Below are 8,066 nucleotides of genomic sequence, written 5' to 3' on the forward strand. Positions count from 1 at the left end.
ACAGAGGATGTTTCTAGTCCTGTGTAGCTTGGGGCACTTCCTTCAATGTAGCAAGATCCCTCTTGGTGTCTCCCAGAATCTCTACCGGCCCTCCCCCCCAACCCCTTTATTCCCTCTCCCTGGCTCCACCCTTTGCACTACTCCGGGGGACACACACAGGCTCATTGTTTGTCTGGGGGAAGAAGTTGATGGCTCAGGGAAGGGCCAGGAATGGGAAGGGGTGGGGGTGGGGGGACTGGAATAGGAGGGGCTGGGCATGCTGCCAGCAGGGCTGGAGAAAGGGTTTGGTTTCCTGATGTTTGAACTTGCAAAGGAAGACCAGCCTTGAAGGGATGGAGAGGAGGTGGTTCCAAGGACAGGTAGCTGTTTTAGATAGTGGGAGGAGTGGGGGGGTGGGTTCAAAGGGCCCCCCTCTTTTTTTTAGTATCATAGGAGAGGGGTGGTAGTGGGGGAAGTGATTGGTAGAATATTTTCTGGAAGCTTCATAAGTAACCGAAAGCCAAATCAGCCCCATAACCAGATGGAGGGTAGGTGGGTAGGAGCCAGGATAGCAAATAAACTATTTCCATGTTCTTGTTTTAATTCCAGCCTCCAAACTTGGGACACAAAGCAGTTCTTCCCCGCCCCCCTCCCGCCCCCCCCCCCCCCCCCTTGGAACTGAATGTGCAACTTTCCAGAACAAATAATGAAATGCAGAGCTCCTTAGGTTTAAAAAAAAATCCCCAAAGTGTTTCTCTGCTTTGCATCACCCTCTAGGGTTTGCTTTAGTAAGGAGATTTTTTTAAAAGAAGTGTTAAAGTGCGTTTACTAGAAGTAGTAGTGGGGGTGGAGTGAGAGTCCTCCCTCTTTCTTCTCCTTCCCCCCCCCCCCCTTTAGAGGACCCAGCATGCCTAACTCCCCAGTATCCTACAAAGGATGTAATCTAGAATTGTTGAACCACAGAAGCTTAAACAAATTCTCTCCCCTCATCCTTCATGACATTTCCAACAAGTGGGCAAACAGCCTCAGATTAAACAGTTCCAGGGAGGGACTTTATACTATCCCAAATCTTGGGTAGACAGTCTCTTATTTCTGGACAGCTCTAATGGTTAGGAAGTCTCCCCTTATGATGATCTCAAACCTGTCACAAATACGTATTCATTTGTGAAAAGATATATAGGAGAGCACATCCATTCTTAGGAACAGCAGTCAAAGTTTGAGAAAGAAGTGTGTACATATATTCTTCTGGCTCAGTCTAAGCTATCCTTTGCTGCAGGCTGGGTGAATTCAGGACAGGAAGGGCCCCACCCTTTGCTTTCATTTTCCTGGCTTTTGTCAGCCTGCACCACAACCCCTCTTTTCTTTAATTTTCCAATTTTTATTTTTGGACTGGAGAGAGGGTGAAAGCTTTTTGGCATCTGTATTTAGCAGACTTTTTTCTTTTCTTTTCTGGAATCTGTATGACCTACTTGAGAAACTAGAATGCCTTTTATTATTTTTCTGGCCATGGGAGAAATCCCTGTAAGCAGGGGATCAGTCACCATAGCTGGAAGTCTCTGAACTCTAGGAGGTGCACAGGGCACCATCCTGGTGACATTTTCCTCTGGCTTCGGATTTTCTCCCTGAAAACATTTTTTCAAAAGGCGGTGCTTGGTGTGTGACTGCTAGGAACAGCTGTAAAGATGAAACTGTGGGGGCTGTCCTTTCATTGTGGGCTGTGCAAGCTGTTAACAGGTCTTACAGGCTTTTACTAGTGAATAGGGCCAGAGTTGTCTCTTCAGAAGACATCTTAGTAACTTCTTTCTGTCAAGCAGCTCTAGGCACTTAAAGCCTCTTAACTTCTCTTGCAAAGGATGAGGTGGGGGTATCCCTTTTTAATGGGTGAAGGGGCTAGGAAGCCCCAAAAGGTTAATTAAGTAGCTTGTCCAAGGTCACTTAGTATCAAATAGAAATGTTAGAAGTCAGTCTGGAACATTTAGGTTCTGTAGAACATCCTTCCCTCTTTAGAAGTATGATAGGAGAGAGACCAACAGAGAGAGAGACGAGACCGACAGAGAGAGAGACAGAGAGACAGAGAGAGAGAGAGAGAGAGGATTTGGAAATGCATATCCTGGCTTCCATTTCAGCTCCTTCAGGTCTTTATGGTACATGTGTCCACTTGTCTCAATTGCAGGGTGAAGATGAGTTTGTGTTTACCAAAAGAAGAATGAATGTTTAAACTAAGTCTCCCCAGTTGGTTGGTACATACTTTGTCTTTACCATTATTATGTATGTGTGACACATACAGGTAAATATGGGGAAAGTATAAGCCATGGCCCCTGTCCTCAAGGAGCTTATCATCTAGTTTGGAAAAGAATAAATGTGCATGTGAAAAACAATCTATAAGGATATAGTTATATATCCTATATACAATAAAAGGATATAGTTAATATACTGAAATATTTAAGGAAACCAAAAGATAATAGGATATAGAGTTAGTGGGGATATAGAGGTCATGCAGTTGAGCTCTTTGATTCTAAAAATGAGAAAACTGAGGCACAGAGAGGTGATTTTTTTCCCCTAAGGCCACACAGGTAGTAAGTAGAAGAACTGGTACTCAAACCCAGGTATTGATTTCCAAATCAAATGTTCTTTTCCTAAAAGGTAAATAGGGACTATGGTGGATAAAAATGCTGGAATTGGACTTAGGAAGACCAGAATTCCACTCTCCTAGTAGCTAGCTGTGTAGCCTTGGGCAAATCACTTAACCTCTCTCAGCCTGTTTCCCCATCTGCAAAATTGGGATAATAATAGCACCAACCTCACAGGATTGTTGGAACGATTAGATGAGAATACATGAAAAAAAATTGCTTTACAAACATATTACAGATGTGAGCTATTACTGAAACAGGAGAGAAAGACGACGGAAGGGGAGTGGGGGAGAGAGGGAGACAGATCCTCTATGGGTTGTTAGAGGAGGCTTCATGGGAAAGATGGAAGTTGAGCTAATTCTTACTCATTTATATGGATAGGCAAATGGGGAAGAATTCTAACTGATCAGAGGAACTCTACTAAAATCTGCCTCTGGGCAGCAGTAATGTTTGTATGTTTATGGGACAGTGATGAGATAGTCTGACTAGAGCAAAAGATACATGTTGCAGTAGAAGTTAAGATTGAATAATTCACCTTATCTAACAGACCACAAAAGGGGAAGGGAAGGAAACAAGCATTTATTAAGCACCAAATGTATGCCAAGTACTGAATGCTTAACTTATCAGTATCCTACAAAGGTTACCCACTGAGCTAAGCTCTCTACAGTATTCCATTTGATCCCTGTTTTACAGTTTAGGAAACTAAGGCAGACAGATTTAAATGACTTGGTCAGGGTCACACAGCTGAGAACAAATTTGAATTCAGATCTTCCTGAATCCAGACCCAGTGCTCTACTTTGTCACACCTCTGACCTCATAAGTCATTATAAAAGACAGATAAATTATATGATAAAACTCATATGATTTAAGGAAGACTAGTCTGCCCATGCTGGATTGGTGTGGAAGAATCCCATCCCAGGCAGGCCAGTTTATAGGCTTACCATCTAGGCCCTTAGGCCCTAGACTATGGGAGGAATAGTGGGAATGAAAAGAAAGGAAAACCTAGGAGAGACATGGAGAGGGAGGATTGACTGGACTTGGTGATGATTGGATATCATTAAAGAACAGCACCAAAGCCAGGATGGCCTCCGGGTTTTGAGGCCAGGTGGGAGGATGGTGCCACTGACAACAGTGAAAAGCTGTTGGGATAAAGAGAATTTGTTAGAAGAGGGATGGGGAAGTCTCAATTAGTCACAGTCTTTGCATATTAGAGCAGGAAGTGAAGATACCAGTTAGTCCAACCCTCTTGACCTATAAGAAAACAGACCCCAAAGGGTTTAAGTGACTTCTCAAGGTCACAGGGCTTGGTGATTTTGGGGCCAGGGCGAGGCCTCCAACTGAAAGTGTCTGGGAGGCAGTTAAAGATAAGGAGCCCCAAGGAGAAGACAGAACTTTAGAGATAAATTTGGAAGTCATTATTAACACAAAAATGATAGCAGAAGCAGGGAACAGAGAGAAGGTTCCAAGGAATAGCTAGGAGATAAGACAGAACAACAGACTGAGGCTGAGGACAGCTCATAGTGGGCCTGGCAGGTGAAGATGAAGAGCCACGGAAGGAAACAGATTAGTTGGAGAGGTGGTGGGAGAACCAGGACACTAGATCACTTAAGTCAAGGATGGAAAGTTCCAAGAAGGGACTCCAGACTGTCAAATGCAGTAGAGGAGTCGGGGAAGATGGGGACAGAGCAGGGGGGGGCAAACGCCATCAAATGAAATAGGATTGTAGCATGAGGAGGCAGTGGGGTTAAATGAAAGATTTTTTTTCTTCTCCCTTCCTCCCTCTCCCTCCATCCTTCTCTTCTTCCCTCTTTCTCCCTCCATCCTTCTCTTCTTCTCTCCCTCCATCCTTCTCTTCCTCCCTCCCTCCATCCTTCTCTTCCTGCCTCCCTCCATCCTTCTCTTCCTCCCTCCATCCTTCTCTTCCTTCCTCTCTCCCCTTCCCTCCCTCCCTCTCTCTTCCCCTCTGCCCCTCCTCTCTCCCTTCCTCCTTCTCTTCCTTCCTCCCTCCCTCCCTCCTTCTCTTCCTTCCTCCCTCTCTCCCTCCTTCTCTTCCTCCCTCTCCTTCCTTCCTTCTTTCCTTCCTTCTCTTCTTCTCTCTCCCTCCTTCCTTCTCTTCCTCCCTCTCTTCCTCTTCACATTTGAAAACAGCTAGAAGGTATAGTGGCTGATCACAAGCAATCCTAGGCAGAGCTAGCAGGGACCTTAGAGCACATCTGATCCATGTCCTTCATTTTACAAGTGAGAAAGCTGGCCCAAGAGGTGAGGTGAATTGGATTGTCCTGGTCCCTAGGAAGTAAGTGGAAGAGTCTGGAATCGTATCCAGGTCCTTCGAGTCCAAATCCAGGGCCTTTTCAGCTACCTCCTACTGCGTCCTGTCGAGGTGGAATAGAGCTTTAAAGTGCAAATCACTAAGTATTGTTCTATTACCAGGAAGAATAAAGAATTTCCTCTCCTCCTTCTGTCAAATAAGAGAAGACCTGGGATGGCAACAAAGCACTCCAGGGACCTTGTTAGTATCCCCAACCTTCCCTCCTTCTTTCCCTCCCTCCCAACAGTGCCAACCAAGATTCTAGCAGCATTAACTCCCTTGTACCAGTTGGCAAGGTAACAAACTGCTTTGGGATTCTGGGGGCTAAGAGGGCTGTACCCCTAAACCCCAGAGATGCCTGATGTTTTTCCTTTGGGGGCCAAAGATCCCTGATGTAGGCTCTATTTTAAAGATTAATCGGGAAATAAAAAATGGAATGTAGTAGTATGTTATGGGTAAAACAAGATTTTGGGCTGTTGCCATCCTTCTCTTCTCTCCCTCCCCCACACCCCCTAGCACATACAGAAACAGGCACTGCCGTCTGTTATTCCCATTTGGAAAGCTGGTTATGAATGAGACTGGTTTCCTGGGGAAATTTTTTTTTTCCTTCTCTTCTCACCATGTCTGACCTCATCTGTCGTTTTCAGTGTTATGGAGAATTAATCTGGGTCCAAGGACAGGTTGAGGCTTGTATAGTAAAGAGAAGCAGGGCACAGACAGGGGGAAAGAAGGCATAGAGCTCTAGCTACTCAAGGCAGCTGACAGAGAAGGAAGATGTGTAAGTAAGGGAGGACATAGAAGGGAAGTGTAGACTGCCCATGAGAAATGCAAGACTAATAACATTCAGAATCAGAAAGCAGGAAGACTATAAGGAGTGGGAAAATGAGGCAGACTAAAAGAGGATTTGCAAATCCTAGGCAATTGCAAAAGGAGAGAGGACATTTGCCCACATAACAAAGTCCTGTGGAAACACCGAAAAAAAGCAAAATGGGGAGGTATTAATGCTCATCCCTTTGTAACAGGATCATTAAAACCTCGGAGGATGCTCTACAAAGCAAAACGTATAGCCATTTTACACATAAGAGAAAATGAGACCCACAGGAAGCTGTCCAACCCCACACAGAATGGAGCCGCAACCCAGGATTCCTGCCTTCTGCCTTCTTGCTGTCATTACTAGATGATGCTATTTCCATGAAGGCATAATTGGGATAGAACCAGGGAAAGAGAAGAGTGAGAGAGAGGGACAGACCTTCAAGCAGAAGGCTAGCGCTTCCTATGCCAAAACAGAAAGGAATGTGTGGTTTCTTTCACTTCCCCGCCCCCTACCCCCAACACTTCCAGAAGTGGGGTAGAGTTCCCTCTCCAGTTTCTCAGAAGTTTTCTTAGCCATCTCATCTCTGTAGCCCCCAAGGGATTCAGGGGAGCTGGGGGTGGGGGTGGGGTGCCCTATCCCTGTTAGCTCTTACTCCTTCCCCCATGAAATAGACAAAGGAGTCCAAAGAACAGTGACTCAGACAAAGCCAGTGAGAATCTAGCCCCTGCCGTTCACCTCCAGGACCCCATTTCATACCCAGAAACCACTGGGAGATGGAATTTCACTTTAAAAAGAAGGTAGGGGGTGTGGGAATTACATTTTGATGCATTGAAAAGGTGTTGGGGGCGGGGCGGGGGTGGGGGGGAAGGGAGAAATCCTTCCAGGCAAAAAGTAGAAGTGAATCATTTAAACTGATTCTCACTTTACCCCATCTTCCTTTTCAGTAATTGCTTGTTTACTCACTTTCAGCTCTCTGCTGCTGGACTCCTGCTGCTCTGGGGACTGTGGGCTTTTTTTTTTCCCCTTCCCTTCCTTTTCTCCCCTCCCCCTTCCTCTGAGCCGAACTGGCAGTGGAGGAGAAACAGAAAGACCAGAGGTTCAGGTCCTAATGAGGTCTCTAGTGATGTGAAGTTGATCGTCTTCACATGGTCCCAAGCGGATGTACGTCTAGGTCTCTGAGCTAAGACTTAAATTGGCTACTCACCTGATACCTATAATGAATACCAAGGGTTCCACCTGAGGAGGAAGATGACCTTGGCCTTCTGGTGAAAGGGCTTCCTGGAACAGAGAGAAAAACATCAGAGTAAGCGGAGCCGTATTGGTCCGGGATAATGAGAAGCAGGTGCCATCCCTCTTCACGCACTCCTCTCCCTGTCGCAGAACCGGGAATTTAGGGGCCATTCTTTAAGTAATGCCTGAAAGACAGCACAGGTTAAAAACGTAGTGAATGTGAACGAGCAGCCGAGCACCCGGCAGGAGTACTGTCATCTAAATTAATCCTTTCCTCTTCATAGCTAGATATAATTATACAAAGAGATAGGAACTAATTTTCCCAGGGGTAGGGGGATAGAGACACATATTAGTAAATTCGTTCATTAGAGTCTATGTGGTTTTTTTTTTTGTTTTAGTGTGAAGATAATACCTTCTTAGCCTAAGACAGACTGCTTTCCAATGAAATTTTAAAATTATTTATTCTCAAACATTGTTTTCTTTTTAAATTTTGAGTTCCAAATTCTCCCCCTCCCTCCTACACCCTCCTCTACTCACTGGGAAGGCAAGCAATATGATATGAATTATACATGTGAAATTGTGCAAACATATTTCCATATTAGCCATTTTTTTTCAAAAGCAAGAAAAATAAAGTGAGAAAATTATACTTCAATTTTCACACAGAGCTCATCAGTTCTTTCTCTGGAGGTGGATAGCATTTTTTTCATCATGAATCCTTTGGAATTGTCTTGGATCATCCAATGACATTTGCTGGAAAGGTGGATTGAGGGTGGGGCACAGTTAGGAAGTGCAATTCACACATACTTTAAAAATTATCTCTCACTGCCAGGCATTTTTTACTAAAATAAACTAAGCTTTGTGAGATCTAGTTCAAAGGGGGGCTGGGGGTGGAAATGATTACAGTTAACAATTGAAGTTCAGTTTTCCCTTTTGGGGTGTGGGGGGAGGTGGGGAGTTGGTTAAAGGGGAAGGACATGTGACTATTTGAGGACAGATTTAGGGATCTTCCACTGATCAGGCCTCCCTCCAGACAGAATTAGTTCCCTGACACTAAGGGGAATCTCTGAAACCCTTTTTTTGTCCTTTGGGGCTATTTACTCTGTCT

At 44.9% G+C, this 8,066-nt stretch overlaps 1 long non-coding RNA gene across 1 annotated transcript; it reads left to right on the forward strand.

The window, feature by feature from the left end:
* The first annotated feature begins 243 nt into the window (after positions 1-243).
* Positions 244-7,679, forward strand: LOC138150967 (uncharacterized). Its single transcript, XR_011165707.1, has 3 exons — positions 244-359; positions 2,153-2,215; positions 6,701-7,679. It is a non-coding gene; the product is annotated as an uncharacterized lncRNA (long non-coding RNA).
* Positions 7,680-8,066: the final 387 nt, after the last annotated feature.

The sequence above is a fragment of the Petaurus breviceps genome, unplaced genomic scaffold (assembly GCF_028583685.1).
Source record: "Petaurus breviceps papuanus isolate PSGF00001 unplaced genomic scaffold, PetGlider_PUasm1.0 90895, whole genome shotgun sequence".
Lineage (NCBI taxonomy): Eukaryota > Metazoa > Chordata > Mammalia > Diprotodontia > Petauridae > Petaurus > Petaurus breviceps.